Here is an 18,176-nt window from a genome sequence, read left to right on the forward strand (position 1 = left end):
ACCAAACTTCAAGTGCCTACTTATGTACCAGGAACAATACTGTGTGCTGGGTGAATTCAAAGCTATAGAAGAATATTTTCTGTTCTCAAGGAGCTTGCAACCAAGTAGGGGAGATAAGGCATTCATGCAATAGTTATAGTAGAAAAAAGTATTATACATAAATATAATCTTAATGTGAGTATGGATTTTTATCACATTCTTTTTATTTGTATACTCAACACTTCGTGCAATGTTTAGTTCATTGTAATTACATAGTAAATCTATTGCTAGATGATGCTATGGATAGAGCATGTGACCTGGATTTAGGAAGATCTGAGTTCAAATTAGACCTTATCCAAGACCTTTCACCTCTGTTCAACTCAGTTTCCTTATTTGCAAAAGGGCGATAACAATAGAACTTTCCTTTCAGGTCCCTTGTGAGGATCAAATGAGATATTGTCCACATCATTATATTATAAAGTGCTTAGCACAGTGACTGTTTATTATTATTATCATATACACATTAATTTATTGTTAAAGGAACTGGAGCTTAAAAAAATTATGGAAAAATTGAAAATTAGTGAAGATCACACAGGAGATGACAGCTGAATTGAATTTTAATAAAATAAATAGATTTAATTAGTTTGAAGTGGGAAGAGGACATTTCAGACATACCAAAAACTATGAGCAAAAGTATGAAGGTTCAGCTGTGTTCCTTTCTACCTGAAAGCCTTTGGGAGGCTTATTTAATTTCTCTTAGCTTCACTTTCTTACCCACGAAATTGGAAGGGTGGACTTGAAAACCGAGTTCCAATTCAGACCTAAATCTATGCAAGTCTCGATTTTTAGGGAGATGAATTATTAAATAATTTAGATGGTAATTTCTGATGGTGCTGAATTTTTATAGACCATTGGAGCAATTCCAGATCAGCCAATATAAACGCCACCTCTATTACTGTCCCTATATTTTGCTTAGGGACAGGTAAGAGAGACACAGACAATTCAATAAATTCCATGAAATAATTGTTTTTTTTCATTTATGTGACTGTGTGTTGTGGTTACCATTGCGATCATTTTACAGAAAATAGTCTTTCAGTCAATAAGAACTTGTCACATGAATAAATCACTTATTAAATACCGACCATGAGAAAGAGAAACTAGATAAGTATTGGAGATCCAAAGACTAATAAGAGTCCCTGGACTTAAGGAGCCCAAATTATATGTGAGGGGAGGAAGAAATCACATTTATATAAATAAATATATAAAAATAAAAGAATTTTTAAAGGAGACAGCCCTAGCCACCGAGGAAAGAGTTCATGTCATTTGAACAAAGCATAGGAGGAAACAAATCCAGAATGAGGTAATAAAGAGTCAGTCAGTACTGAAAAACTACAGCAAAGAAAAATGAATCCTTCTAAAGTCAAGATGATTATGAAGTTCATTCAAGCACGAGAGAAACAAAGGTAGTGGGAAGGGTCAGAGATAAAAGATAGAATGTCCTTTAGGAAGAACCTCGAGAAAGTCGGTTTAACTGGATGGCAGAGGGCAGGGCAGGGAGTAACTGTCAACTTCACTTTTTACCTAATTGCTATGACATTTATTTTGGGATATATAATACAATCTGTCAATATCTTCCTATATGAAGGTGAACTAATATGCGACCTAGCTATTCATGAAGGAGAAAGAAAAGAATAGTTAAGTGCGATGAATAGACAGACAAGGCTCAGGAGTAACCTCCTGCAGGTCTTGTGAACATTTGTAAAGATGAAAATTGGTAAGAATTCTCACCTGTAACATAATTATAATACAAGGTAATAATTTAAAAGACCAAGTAGAATAAGGTCAAATATATATTTGTTGGAGTTAAGCAATCTAATGCTGAGACCCTCAAGTTATTATGTATTTCACAGAAAAACTAGTGAACCACACTTGATCCATAGGTTAGCAGAAACTGGTAGCCTTGGTGTTGAGCCATCAATCATGAGTCGTGATCAACTGTTTCCAAGAGAACAAGCTTTAGTTGAACTGACCCCATAGCGTATGAGTATCCTGGTAATGAGGAAAGAAAATTCTGATGATTAAAAAAAAATAAATGAGACCCAAGTAGAGCACCAAAGGAAGGGGGAAATATTTACTCCCTGTTAGGGAAATTATAATGAATTTAGAATCATAACGGAGACAAAACCCACATCTGAGAGTTAAAATTGTATAGAAGAAAAAAAAGTACTTTTAACAAAACAACACACTTGGCTGGATTGAATTTTGGAACACCTTGGAGATCTTAACAGTAAGGTTCAGTGGACAATATTTTTGAGGGTCATGGTCTTAAGTCTAAAGGGAAAAACCATTTTCAATTATTTATGAAAAAATACGCGATTGGCTAACTCAGTCTCAGAAGAGTCAGAGAGTCCATAGCAACCATAAATATTCTACTCACCCCGGGCTTCACTGGGAGCTAAGAAGACACTGGATGGTACATTTCTGTGCCCTGAAAATCACGTAGACCTCCCTAAATATATCAGTGAAATCAGTAGTCACAGGTGTTTTTTAACTTCTACTGCTAACCTTCAAGTCTCTGAAGGAGCATTCTTAGAAGAGATAAATTTTGAATTATGTCTAAAACCAAAGAGTTGTGCTGTGAAAATAACAACAACAAGACCACACTCTGGAGAGGAGAAGCTTGAGAATTTATAATTCAGGTATATTATCCTTTTATTACTGACTTAGAAATTCTCTTTTACTTGATTAATAAGTATGGCCAAATTATAACTCTGACGATGAATAAGATAGATAGATGAAGAAATGAAAGAAGAGAGGAAGGAATGGGAAAATGGATTGCCTCAATAAATAGTGAGATTTCAGTCACTAGAAGTGTATTTATCTAGGATGCTGTAGAAACTGGTAGCCTTGTTTCCATTTAGGTTGAGATGCCTTCTGAGGTCTCTTCCAGCTATATGAGTCTTGTTAATTATCATCATCTAGATGACAGTCCTATCATCTAAATGAGTTTTTAAAGCTTGGTTAAAATATGAAATTGTCAATGATGATTATAATGAGAATGATGATAGACAGTAGATATGTCAATGATCAAAAGACGAGAGGAGAAGGGATGAATAGATAAACACTAGATATTTAGAATATAGAAAAATTAATTGGATGAAGGAAGAGACATGGAGAGACAAAGACATACATACAGAGAGAGAGAGAGAGAGAGAGAGACAGACAGACAGACAGACAGACAGACAGACAGTGAGAGAGTCACAGACAGAAACTGTCAGAGAGTGGAAGAGAGAGCATATTTTTTTTTATTTTTCATTTTTAACACAGTTCATATCACATAAAAATTCAAACTTTTCGTCAGGTGATACTTCTTTTAAAACATTTGCAATATAGACCACAAAAGAATTTTTTTTTAACTGTAACCAATTGAGACACAAATAATAACTATGTATGCGAACTTCATAAACCTTTGACCGAATTGTTTCCACACTATTACTAAGAATTAAAGGATCCTAAACTTATTGTTGTTGGTCTAAAGTCCAAAAACCTAAAAGATTAATTAATCTCAGATGTTCCCCTACCAACAATCTATAATTTAATAGACCTGGTATTAAGCTTACAAACCTTTTGACTATAGGAAATTGCCTCTGTGAGCAGGGACATTGCAGGGAAACAATATCTCCCCAACTTCATGTCAGTTCCAGGGAGGAATAGATTGTTAACTTGCATTCAGTGAAGCTGTAAAGTCTGCCAAGTGTCAGTGGGGAAACTGAGTCAGGAGAATCCTACCTCAGCCCAGGCTGAACAGCCGCTCTTCCACCCTTCCCATGAGATCACCTTTTTCCGTTCATACCAGCATCTCACAGGCTTACTGGCATCATGGATTGGAGGCTCAGACCACCTTTCTTGCTATCGATACATGGAGTTAGGCTCAGAAGAACAGTCAGTTAATAATCCCATAGCATCTTAATATAGTAAGTTCCAATAACGAGGTTTCAGATATGACTATAATTTCACATTGACTAAGGAACATCTTTTGGAGGCAAGTCTTAAGTGACTTACATGCCTTTCTATACATGTTCTATTTCCTGATTAGATAACAATCATAATAATCATAAAATTTGCCGTTAAAATCTTAACTTTTCCATCAATGCCAAATTTTATTCAAAGTTACCTGCCTCTAGGAAACTTTGACTAAAATTCTTTTCCCCAAACTAAAGATGTCTCTGATTTAGTCTCAGTAATTAATTCCGTCAATTGTTTTTAATACTAATTGCTTTCGCATTACTTTGTAACATGTCCAATTTTTCTCTCCTTCTCTCCCCTTCCTCCACCCCGTAATACCTTGATTTCTGATTACCCCTTCCCTCAGTGGGTCATTCCTTCTATCACATCCCACCCTTCACTTATCCCCATCTTCTCTCTTTTCTTGTAGGGCAAGATAAATTTCTATACCCCATTACCTGTGTTTCTTATTTCCCAGTTATATACAATAATAATTCTCAGCATTCATTTCTGATACTTCCAACTGAATTCCAACTTCTCTCCCTCCCTCCCTCCCTCCTCCTCCTCCCTCCCCTCCTCATCCCCGCTGAGAGGGCAAGTAATTCAATACAGATTAAATATGTGTCTTTTTGCAAAAGATTTCCATAATAATCATGTTGTGTAATACTAACTATATTGCCCTCTATCCTACTCTATCCCCCCTTATTTTTTTATTCCCTCATTTGACCTTGTCCCTTCCAAAAATATTGATTTCTAGTTACTCCCTTCTCCCATTTGCCCTCCCTTCTATCATTCCCCTCACCCTACTTGTCGGCTCCTCCCCTACTTTCCTGTAATATAAGATAGATTTTCATATCAAATTTAGTGAGCATGTTATTCCCTCCTTAAGCCATATGTGGAGAGAGTAGTTTCACTTTTCCCCTCTCCCCTTCTCCCTTTTCTCCTCCATTGAGCAAGATTTTTCTTTATCTCTTCTATGAGTTCTAGCCTGCTCCATCCCATTTCTGTCTTTCTCCTCCCAGCATTTTGCTCCCTCACCCCTTAATTTTTATTTTATTTTTTTTGTGGATATCAGCTCTTCTGATTCAACACAACCTATACTCTTTGTCTATATATGTGGGTGTGTGTATGTACAATCCTTCCACCTACCCAAATACTGAGAAATGTCTCAAGAATTATAAATATTTTCTTTCCATGTAGGAATATAAACAGTTCAACTTTAGAAGGTCTCTTATGATTTCTCTTTTCTGTTTACCTTTTCATGCTTCTCTTGATTCTTGTGTTTGAAAGTCAAATTTTCTCTTCAGTTCTGATATTTTCCTCATGAATGCTTGAAAGTCTTCTATATCATTGAATGACCATTTATTCCCTTGAAGTATTATACTCAGTTTTGCTGGGTAGGTGATTCTTGGTTTTAATCCCAGTTCCTTTGATTTCCAGAATATCATATTCCAAGCCCTTTGATCCCTTAATGATGAAGCTGCCAGATCTTGTGTTATCCTGATTATATTTCCACAATACTCGAATTGTTTCTTTCTAACTGCTTGCAGTATTTTCTCCTTGACCTGGGAGCTCTGATATTTGGCCACAATATTCCTAGGAGTTTCTCTTTTGGGGTCTCTTTCAGGAGGTGTTTGGTGGATTCTTTCAATATTTATTTTTCCCTCTGGTTCTAGAATATCAGGACAGTTTTCCTCGATAATTTCATGGAAGATAATGTCTAGGCTCTTTTTTGGATCATGGCTTTCAGGTAGTCCCATAATTTTTAAATTGTCTCTCCTGGATCTATTTTCCAGGTCAGTTATTTTTCCAATGAGGTGTTTCACATTGTCTTGTATTTTTTCAGACTTTTGGTTTTATTTTTTAACTGCTTGGTTTATCTCATAGTCATTCATTTCCTGAACTCAGTTCTCTCTTTCAAAGAACTATTTTGTTCAGTGAGCATTTGAACCCTCTCCTCCATTTGGCTAATTCTGCTTTTTAATGCCTCTTTCTCCTTATTGGCTTTTTGGACTTCTTTTTCCAATTGAGTTATCCTCTTTTTAAAGCTGTTATTTTTCTGAGCATTTTTTTGGTTCTCCCTTAGCAAGCTGCTAACTCGCTTTTCTAACTCTTCCATTGCCTGAATCTAGTTTAAGTTCACTTTGGAGGCCCTGGAGTCAGGGGTCTTAACTTCCTGTGACAGTAAACCTTGCTGTTCCTCTGAAAGGATGGAAGAAGACACCTGTTCACGAAGAAAGTAATCTTCTATGGTCTTATTTTTTTCCCTTTTTTGGGCATTTTCCCAGCCAGTTACTTGACTTCTGAATCCTTTGTCAAGAGATTAGACTCAGCTGCTCAGTTCCCCTGGGCTTTGGGTGAGGGCAGAGCCATCACTCAGGGCTGGGGTTTAGATCAGCTGCTCCCTACTGCCATAGGCTTTAAGCTGAGCTGCCTGGACAATGGACCCAGGTTGCTTCCCAGCCATTGTAGCTGCCTGAAATCAACTGTTGCCGCCCGATGCTTTTGCCTGGGGATATTATTGGAGGAACCCCTTCCCCTCTTGCTCAGCTGGGAAAGCTCTCCCACACTGACCTTTGGAGCTTTCTTTGTTGCTTGTAAGTTAAGGTATCTGGGACCCACCCTGCTGGGAATTCTGCCCTGGAGGCCTGTTCCTGTCCTGTTCCTCCCCGTGTGGCATGACCAGGACTTTGCTCTGCTCAGGCTCTTAATATTTTTATCATCATCATAGTTTTCTCATCATTATCATTATTATCTTGTCCACATCTTTTTTTAAAAATTAGGCTCACATAGAAATGACCGAAGGACAACTCATGACGTTGCAATTCTTTCATATTTAATGTTCTACAACCTGTGGTGGAAGGAGATGAAAAGAATGCTTTGTGCATGAATAAGAATATTGTATGTAAGCTCATCTTCTTGGACTCACTGAGGACAACTGTGAAACAATGGCAGGAGCAGCCAGCATGATGGAGAGCAGCCTTTTTCTGTTCCCATCTCTGTTAGGTCATTATATTTTAAAATATTTTATTCCACATAGTTTGGAGGTTAAGAACATTTGATGAGATATCTATTTTTTTTAAAAAAACCTATTGTTCATATATTTTGTAAAGATCAGTGTCATATCTAAGGGTGTAGGCAATCAAGAGTCAGAAGTGATGCTCAATTTCCAACAGAACTTGTGTATTGGATTCTCCATGTATTTTTGGATTTGGATTTGTAGACTGGGGACTGTTGTCTGTTAGTTTATAGAGGACAGTAAGCGTCTCATGTTGATCTCATGATCATGTTTTTCTAAGTACGTGCCAGAAGAAAAATGTTGAAACCGAAGTAAAATGTTGCACCCTTTTTGTCACTTCGTGGCATAATCTACATGAATCAATAAATCTAGATCGTCCCTTTGATGATAATCGCTGTCACATATCTATCCATTTCTCTAAGTGAAATTTATGACATTATTGTTGTGATATTCTTCTTTCTCCCTTTATTTTTCCTTCCCATCTCTTCCTTTCTTCCTTCCTTCCTTCCTTCCTTCCTTCCTTCCTTCCTTCCTTCCTTCCTTCCTTCCTTCCTTCCTTCCTTCCTTCCTTCCTTCCTTCCTTCCTTCCTTCTTTCCTCTAATTCTCTCTCTCTCTCTTTCTTTCTTGTTACCTAGGTCTTCTGAGTGATTTTGATGGAGTTCAGAAAGAAATGTTCCTGGAATGAATTACTAACTCTTGTTGTATGGACTATTGCATAGGTGAGTAAAATAACTGCTTTTTTCTAATTGAATGAAAGTTTTATTGTTGCTATAGGATATCACATGATCATTGAATAGTTGTAAGGTCTATGTCTACTAACGTAGATCATACCCAAAGATGAGATGCACTATTGTTTATAATGGCTTCAGGTTTGGCCTCATGGATTTGACACAAGTAGCATTAATTTACATTTTTAAATTCAGAGAAAAAGAGGAAAATTAACCTCACCAATCAAATGCGTAGATAACTTTTCAAAGTTATCTTTGAAAACTTTTCAAAGAAATACATGGGATTAAAACCCTCTAGAAATGTTGTGATCCATAATGATTATATAACCTTGGTCAAGTCACTTAACTTCATCTTGTTCTAGACAATTTTTTAAGAATCTTAATTGCAAAGCACTAACTTTCACTGATACAGGGAATTTCTCACACCAATGGAGTCATATATCTAGTCCCTCTCTAACTATAGTACATCTGCTCTAGGCTATTTTGACAAAAGTTCCAGGCTAGTGTATGAGATAGCAGTATGGACTCAGTCAGGAAGATCTGGGTTCATTTATTCTGTTGTCTTTATGACTATGGAGAAAACCTATAGCTTTTCTAAACCTCAGTTTCCCCATCTATAAAATGGGAATAATAATACCTGATGTACCAACTTCATTATGTAGACATAAGTGAGTCAATATATGCTAAGGGTTTCTGAATTTCAAAGTACTACGTAAAAGTCAGTTTTTATAACATTATTGTGCAAGTAGGTTTGTGCATACATGTTGGTAAATATGAATGTGTACAGGTGTGTGTTTAGGAATATATAACATTTTGTACATGTGATATATAATGTTTATACACATGATATATAATATTTATAAGTGATATATCTATATCTATATCTATGCAGAGAAATAGAAAGAGAGAGAGAGAGAGAGAGAGAGAGAGAGAGAGAGAGAGAGAGAGAGAGAGAGAGAGAGAGAGAGAGAGAGAGAATGGGTTTGAAATTGTCAATTATACTAAATTTAGATGCATTTGAGGTGATTGAAAAATTAATTCCATTCCCTTAAATTCAGGTTGATGGGAGAAGTAGGATAAGAGACATGAGTCTTATCAAGGTGTCTCAGGGTAAGAGTTGGAGGGATGAAAGATTTACTTGGTGTACCAGGATACTGTTTTCATCATTATAGCCCTAGCATTAACAGAGTGTTTTACATATAGTGATTGAAAAATTCTAATTGAATGAATCAATTCAATGACTATAAATATTAACTGATGTAGGGAAATAAATTTAACTGCTAAATCTTTCTTGTCCTAGGCACATTGTGGAAAAACTAGAATTTTTCTTCCCCAAAAGTAAGCTCAGTGAACAAGTTAATGGAGGTTAGAAAGAACTTGAAACTTAATATTTAATTTAAAAACTAGTGGCAGTCATTTTCCAGAAGGCAAAGTTTGAGGGAAAACTCCTAACACATTTGCTATAATTATCATTACAAACCAATTTAAATCTATTTATAGTATTTTTCAAATAATCAAGATACATATTGGTATATGTATACTCACTTTTATATGTGTGGACGTATACATATAAATATAAACATGCGTAGGTATAGATATCTATCTTTTTTTTTTCTGTGTTCCAAGAATTTATTTTTTTTATTATTTTTTAATGTTTAACATTCACTGCCATACAATTGAGATTTTATCCCCCCAACACCTACCCCCCACTACCCCCCTCCCTCCCCACGACTGCATACAATTCTGTATAGGTTCTACATATACTTTCCTATTGAGTATATTTTCACTATAGTCATGCTATGTAGTCAGACTAAAATAAATGAAAGAAATCATATAACAAATCAAAACATGATACACAAACACATACACATACACAAACATGATCTGCTACATTTTGTGAATGACTTCCATATTTCTTTCTCTGAGTGTGGAAGGCATTTTGCCTTGAGAACCACCTTTGGGATTTTTTTTTTTATAAGAAGTTTTTGCGTTATTACAAAATTCCAAGTCTACCAGAAAAAACTCTCACACATTGTGTTCGTTGCTGTGCACAAAGTTCTCCTGGTTCTGCTCCTTTCACTCAGCATCAGGTCATATAAGTCCTTCCAGGCCTCTCTGAAGTCTTCTTGTTCATCATTTCTTATGGCACAATAGTACTCCATTATATTCATATACCATAATTTATTCAGCCATTCCCCAATTGATGGACATCCCCTTGACTTCCAGTTTTTGGCAACTACATAGAGTGCTGCTATAAATATTTTTGTACATGTGGGACCCTTTTCCATTTTTATGATCTCTTGGGGATATAGTCCTAGTAGCGATATTGCTGGGTCAAAGGGTAAGCACATTTTTGTAGCCCTTTGGGCATAGTTCCAAATTGCTCTCCAGAATGGTTGGATGCGCTCGCAGCTCCACCAACAATGAATTAGTGTTCCAACTCTCCCACATCCTCTCCAGCATTTATCATTTTCTTGTTCTGTCATGTTTGCCAATCTTATAGGTGTGATGTGGTACCTCAGAGTTGTTTTGATTTGCATCTCTCTAATCAATAGTGATTTAGAGCATTTTTTCATATGATTATAGATAGCTTTAATTTCTTCCTCTGAAAATTGCCTGTTCATATCCTTTGACCATTTATCAATTGGGGAATGACTTGTATGATTATACATATGAGTCAGTTTTCTATATATTCTAGAAATGAAGCCTTTATCCCCGAGCTTAGCTGTAAAAATTCTTTCCCAATTTACTACATCCCTCCGGATTTTGGTTGCATTGGGTTTGGTTGTGCAAAAACTTCTCAGTTTAATGTAATCAAAGTTATCCATTTTGCATTTCATAATGCTTTCTATCTCTCCTTTAGTAAAGAATTCCTCCTTTCTCCATAGATCTGATAAATACACTATTCCTTGCTTCTCCAGTTTATTCATGGTATCAATCTTTATACCTAAATCATGTACCCATTTGGACTTTATTCTTGTGTACGGTGTCAGGTATGGGTCTATGACTAATTTCCACCACACTGTTATCCAGTTTTCCTAGCAATTTTTGTCAAACAATGAGTTCTTATGGTATAGATATCTATCTATATATTGTTTGCATATATGTTACTCTCTCTCCCAATTAGAATCTGATCCCCCTGAAGATAGCTATTATTTTACTGTTGTCCTTGAATCCCCATTGACTATGTAAACTTATCATCAGTTAGTATTTGTTGATTGATTTAACTCTTTGGATTGGTAGGGTACTGTAGTGAAAAGATATATCAAAGAACCTGAGAGCTGCTACTGAGACGGTCACTAAGATGGACTCTCCTTGTGTCTGGTCGTCCCTTTATTTACCTGTAAATCAATAAGCATTTATTTTGTCTAGCATATGCTAAATAATGGCCTACTCTTGTTTATAGAATTTTCCAAAAAACTTTACTCAGGACCATCCTGTGAGGTCTGCATTAACAGTATGATGACTGAGGAAATAGAACTGCAGGAAAGTCCAAAGACTTACCCAATACAACAGAGTACTTCAGTCTCTTTCCTGTCCACAGTTCATTTCTCTATTGCTATTCCATACTGGCTTTCAGATATCTAAATTGATCTAAAATATCTCTAATTTTCTCTCCATTTATAAAACTGCTTCTTTGAACAATTCTTTCTTAACAAACTTGTCTGACAAAACATTTATTGCCAAATTTCTTGCTTAACTTGCTTCTTGATGGGTAGTACTGCTGATGCTTAATAAACTTTACTGTTAACAGGACTTTACATTCAATTCAACAAATAATTTTAATTACCTCTTATGTGTAAGAAAAGTCTTAGGAATTGGAGAGAGTGTGAAAAATATGGAAAATAGTCTCCAGTAGCTAATCATGGCTTATATTTCTAGCTCTACCACTATGAAATTGTGGATCTTTGTGTGAGGCACATCACTAATCTGGACTAAATTTTGCTTCTTTGGAAATTGAAGGTCTTAGATGAGGACATCCTCAAAATGTCTTCTAGGTTTAAAGTTCTGCATTTATTGTGAGTTATTTATTCCTAAAAGAACACTTTTCCATGTGACTAAAGATGATATGTTTCTTCCTAAATTATAAAAATTGTCCTGCGTTAGAGAGGAAAGAAAAAGCTCCTGGACAATGGACTCCTAGAATGAATTATCATAGACAACCCCGGACTTGCCTTAGTATAATTTCTTAATCTCTCTCATTGCTTCCAAATCATTGTAAATTCCCTTGTTGTTGTTCAGTTGTTTCTGACTGTTCATAACTACATTTGAGGTAATCTTGCAAAGATACTGGAGTGGTTTGCTATTTCCTTCTCCAGCTCATTTTACAAATGTGGAAACTGAGGCAAACAAGACTAAGTGACTTGACCAGAGTTGCACCATTAGTAAGTGTTTGAAGCTGAATTTGAACTCAGGTCTTCCTGACTTCAAGTCTGGCATTCTATATACTGTGCCACCTACCTGCCCTCCAGGAAAGGAAACTTCTTTGGATGCTCAGCACTTTTTCCACATTCTTCTCCACATTGTCACTGCTCTCAACTCTGTGCTTGATAAATATGTTCCCATTTGTCACTATCCCCACTATGGCATGTGTGATCTATAATGGTAGCTATTCCATGACACTCCTCTAGACCAGAACGTGACACACTCATTCTTTTAATTTGTAGTCCCAATTCTACAGACACTGGCTGAGCTTTTGTAATATCTAGACCCAATGGAGTGGACTTTTCTCATGACTGCTTTATGTGAATGGGTATTTCAGTTTCAGTTTTCTGCATTCTTTTCTCACTCTCTGTCCTCTGGTCATATTGTCCTTTGGTTCTAGACAAATCATAGCACCTCAGGGGCTATGGTCAACTTCACTGTCGTCACTGAATTCTTCCTCATGGAATATTCCAATGTATGGGAGATGCAAGTCTTACATGCTTTGCTGTTCCTGATGATTTACCTGACAACTCTGATGGGGAATCTTCTCACCATTATTGCCATTGCCACTGACCCACACCTTCACTCTCCCATGTATTTTTTTCTGAGTAATTTATCCTTGTTGGATGTTGGCTTCATCTCAGCGACTCTTCCTAAGTTTGTTGTGTATTCCCTGACTGGAACACGATCCATCTCCCTCTTGGGCTGCATGGCCCATGTTTCTCTCTTTATCTTCTTTGGATCAACAGAAATTGCTTTACTCATAGCTATGTCTTATGACCGATTTGTTGCCATTTGTCATCCTCTGCATTATGGGATGACCATGACACCAGCCAGATGTCTCTGGGCAACAGCAGGCTCATGGTTCAGTGGACTCACCTATGCTACTATACACACAGGGAACATGTTCCGATTACCCATCTCAGGATCCAACGAAATCCACCAGTATTTCTGTGATATTCCTGATGTCTTAAAGGTTGCATCATCTGATGTCCTAAATACTGAGTTTGTTCTGCTTGTGGCAGGGTCAGGTTTTTCTTTATTCTGTTTGGTCTTTCTAGTTGTGTCCTATGCTCATATTTTCTATAGTGTGTTGAAGATACCCTCTGTTGAAGGTCAGTATAAAGCTTTATCTACCTGTGCTCCCCAGTTGATTATCTTCCTCTTATTTCTCCTTTCTGCAATTTTTGCAGTCCTGAAGCCCCCATCAGATTTAAGAGTTCAAAACCTTCTTGTTGCAATGTCCTACACAATAATTCCTCCATTTATTAACCCTATTATTTATAGCCTGAGGAATCAGAGGATTAAGGTTGCACTGAGTAGAATGATTAAGCAGATCTTGTTACCAAAGAAGAAAATGTCCATCCTTGAGTAAATTATAAAGAAACTTGGGTAGATGCAAACTGGTATATCAACGAAGGTGAAATTAAATAACCAGTCATTTCGTAATTTTCATCTTGAATGTGAACAAAATTTTGCTCTCTCTCTCTCTCTCTCTCTCTCTCTCTCTCTCTCTCTCTCTCTCTGTCTCTCTCTCTCCCCCCCTCTCTCACTCACTCTGTCTTTCACGCATGTGTGGGAACACACACACACACTCACTAGCCATTTTAACTATTTATTTTCCTTCCTAGAAATCTGTGCTTGGGGGTCTTGTTATGTTGATTCCTTCAATCAATAGTGGGCCAATTATCCAAGAGGAGAACTACCACAGGATGAAAAAGAAAATTAATTTCCTCCTTTCCCCAAAACTCCCTTTTGAAAAGTTACTCAAACTTCAAAATCCATGTCAAATGTCAGAGGTTTCCACAGGAAACCTTCCATGACCCTTTCAGGGGAACATAATCTCTGATTATAATTTACTTAATATTTTATTTCTTACCTTTTTTGTATATTTGCTATGGGATTATTTATTTGTTCCTTTTTGTATATTTATTATTTTATGTATGCTATTATAGTTACTTGGATGGAAGCTCAGCTTTACCTAATAAATTGCTAGTTACTTGATGGTAGAAATTATGTAATTTTCTCCCAGCAACTAGTATAACCCTTTCTGCATAATAGATGATTAATTGATATTTGTAGAATCAAAAATAACTCACTTTATTTCCTACGATTTTCTTCTTCAGACCTCATATAACACTTTGTCATGCAGTTTTGTAATGTATAGATTCTATATTATTAATTAATAAAGTTATTTGTTGCATTTTTTGCCCATATTAGACTGTGCAATGTTACTATGCTATCAAGAGGGACTGATGGATTGTGGGAGGTAGAAGCCATGGCAAATGACATAAACTGGGAACCCGGGAGCTTACTTCAACCAAATATGGTCATGATAATTTGGAACATATTCTGGCTCATTGACTTTCTTTCAGGAATGATTTCCCTGGAGGGAATTGTCTGTGCAATGGTGTCCTTGTGAATTATTTCCCTGTCCACTTCATCTCCCTCTCCTGCCTCATCACTACTTGACTATGTAGCATTGTTTGCCTTCAGCTGTGTCCGTCTCTCTTTACACCTGATTTATTTGCTGCCTGCATTTTTATAATAGCTTTTATCCTTAAATAAGGATAAGTTACTTCTTATTGTATTTTGAATGAAGGTTTGTTATAAATGAGTAGACCACATCATTGAGAACTACATTAAATTAAAAAGTTTTTGTACAAATAAAATAAATATAGCCAAGATAAGAAGGAAAGCAGAAAATTTGGAAAAAAAATTTATGGATAGTTTATCAGATAAAGGTCTCTTATCAAAATGTGTCATGAACTTTGTCCAGTCTATAAGAATACAAATTATTGTCCAACTGATAAGCAGTTAAAAGATACGAACAGACAATTTTCCAATGAAGAAATGAAAATAGTTTAGAGTTATGAAAAAATCATTATTGATTAGAGGAATGAAGATTAAAAGAAACTCAAGATATCATTTTACACCTACCAGATTGCTTATATGATAGAAAGGGAAAGCAACAAATTTTAAAGAGGATATGCAATTATTGGGACACGAATTCATTGTTGGTGGAATTGTAAAATGATTCAACCATTTTGGAAAACAGTCTGCAATCATGCCCAAAGAGTTATTTAACTACTTATACCCTTTGCCCCAGCAAAACCACTACTTGGTTTATTTTCAAAGATGGTTAGGGAAAAAGGAAAAGAAGCTATTTATTCTAAAATATAACAACTCTCTTTGCGGTGGCAAAGAACAAGAAATTGCAGAGATACCCATCAATTGGGGAATGGCTGAACAGGTTGTGGTATATGTTATGGGATGCTGCTATGTTACAAAAATGATTTGAGTTCGATGATCTTAGAAAAACATGGAAAGACTTTCATGAAATAATGAAGAGGGAAATGATTAGAACCAAGATAACACTACATAACGTAAAAGTACTAATGTTTTAAGAACTACTTTGAGGGAATGTTATTTTGTCTATTATAAATATCCAAATTAGCTATAAAGGACATATGAAGACTCCATTTGTAGCCAGAGAAAGAACTGATAAATAAAAGTATGTATAGAATAATTTTACATATATTTACATATATATATGATGTATACACACATACATACACATACACACACATACACAAATATCCATATATATTTGTGTCTAATATTAGCCACTCTGGGAGTGAGAGGGAAGGAAAAAAACATTTACACAATGACTTTTTATATATTTGAAAGGAAAAGCAAGTTGTGCATAGAACATTTTCAGTTGCATGTGCAATCATCTTTTTATTGTACTGTTATGAAAATGATTGTTTTATCCCATAAAGTAAAAATAGGTAAAAAAAAAAAGAGATGATTGACAAAGAGAACTTGTAGAGACATAACCCTACAGTTATCCCTGGCCTTATAATGACATTCTCACAAGTTCACTGGAGACAGTTTAGACAAAGGGATCCATCTTCACCAAACCCGCTTAAGTTGAACATGATGGACTGGAATTTAACTAGATCAGAACCTCTTTAACTAGAAATAAACTTTCCCAATTGGGTGGGGGGTCTCACTCAAAATTGAGGAGAATGTCTCATTGTCAGGCCCTTCTTTCATAAGGATTGGACTCTGCTTTAAGGAAGTAAAAAGAGGATGTTTATGTCCTGTATATAAAGTTGGTTATTGATATAATAAGAAAATAATAATTTTTCTCAACCGAGTAAATGAAATGAAATGAAATGAAGCTGATGAGTTGATATGTCTATTGAGCTCCAGGTATAAAATGTTTAAAATGTTACCATAAACTTGAATCTAATCCCACCTCTGCCATGAACCAACTAGATGACTTTTAATATTTGGCTCATCTTTCCTGTGCCTCAGTTTTCCCCTCTATGAAAAGAAAGTTATCTAGATAGTCTTTAAAGTATGTTCATCTAAAAGACTGTGATCCCCTGAGGTAAGCTATGTCATGCATGTGAATTTGCACTTGTTGATTTGGCTTTAAATTAGTTGATGAGTCGCTTTATCAAACAGTTTAATTTTCCTGGTGCCTTTTCTGTGACAAAATGTCAATACAGAGAAGAAAATGTAGTCATTCATCAAGTTATTGCTTCCCCATATAGGATTTATTTAAATTTTGACCATTTTATGAAAACATCTTCCAAGGATCAAAGTTTTTTCAGGCGACAAGACTTTCATACACTATATCTTCTTAATTCTCTTCCTTCATAAATAGAACAATTTAATTTAAATAGCTTTAGTACTTCTGACTACTACATTACAATTCATATTCTTCTGGAATATCTATGTTTTTGCCTTGATTTTCATAATCTTATTTCATTATGTAATATGTTGAGGCAGATTTTCCTACTGTTAGCATATATTCTTTTTTTATGCTGGAGAAGAGGGAAAAAATGATCGTCTTTTTTTCAAGCTTAAAATCATGGTTCTTTAAGTGCAAGTAATTTTAGAAAACAGTTATTCTAAACTCGTTGTCTTACAGGTGAAAAATTAAAGCTTAGAAATTTAAAATGAATTTTCTAAGGTCACAGAAGTAGTATGAGGTAGAGAGAATTTAGACCTAGTCATCTCCAAACCACTCCACCCTCTTCTGCCTCCCCTGAACTTGGACCCCTGCTCTTAATTCTGATACATGTTTTGTTTTTGTTTTTTGCTTTATCTTGTCTTTTACAGTGCCACCACACCATTTCCCGTATATATTTTCATATGTATATTTTGTGCATATATCATTCTCCAGCTTCCCTTTGTGATTTGTCTCCCTCTATAAGGATATAGCCTTTTGGAAGTTATAAATAGTTTCACTTCTTAAAATTTTAATTAATTAATGTATTTTTAGCTTTCAACATTCATTTCCACAAGATTTTGAATTCCAAATTTTCTTCCCATCCCTCCCCTCCCCCACCACAAAATATCATGCTTTCTGATTACCCCTTCCCCCAATCTGCCCTCCCATCTATCACATCCCTCTCTTTCCTTATCCCCACCTTTTCTCTTTTCTCGTAGGTCAAGGCAGATTTCTATACCGCATTACTTGTACTTCTTATTTCCCAGTTGCATGGAAAAACAATACTCAACCTTCATTCCTAAAACTTTGAATTTCAACTTCTCCCCCTTTCTCCCTCCCCACACATCCCCACTGAGAAGGCAAGCAATTCAATATAGGCTATATATGTGTAGTTTTGAAAAAAGAATTCCAGAATAGTCATTTTGTGAAAGACTAACTATATTTTCCTCTATCCTATCCTGCCTCCCATTTATTCTATTCTCTCTTTGACCTTGTCCCTCCTGTAAAGTGTTTACTTCTAATTATTCCCTCTTCCCATTTGCCCTCCCTTCTATCATCCTCCCCAAACCCCACTTATCCCTTTCTCCCGTACTTTCCTATAGTGTAAGTTAAATTGTCATAATAAATTGAGTGTGCATGTTCTTTCCCTCTTTTAACCAAATGTGATGAGAATAAGCTTCACTTCTCCCCTCTCACTTCCTCACTTTTCCTCTCCACTGAAAAAGCTTTTCCTTGCCTCTTTTATGAGAGATAATTTGCCCCATTCCATGT

General features: G+C 35.8%; 1 long non-coding RNA gene across 1 annotated transcript; it reads left to right on the plus strand.

Moving 5' to 3' along the window:
* Positions 1-2,433: 2,433 nt before the first annotated feature.
* Positions 2,434-14,299, plus strand: LOC140523402 (uncharacterized). Its single transcript, XR_011973388.1, has 3 exons — positions 2,434-2,678; positions 7,640-7,723; positions 13,789-14,299. It is a non-coding gene; the product is annotated as an uncharacterized lncRNA (long non-coding RNA).
* Positions 14,300-18,176: the final 3,877 nt, after the last annotated feature.

This window comes from Notamacropus eugenii, chromosome 2 (assembly GCF_028372415.1).
Source record: "Notamacropus eugenii isolate mMacEug1 chromosome 2, mMacEug1.pri_v2, whole genome shotgun sequence".
Classification (NCBI taxonomy): Eukaryota; Metazoa; Chordata; class Mammalia; order Diprotodontia; family Macropodidae; genus Notamacropus; species Notamacropus eugenii.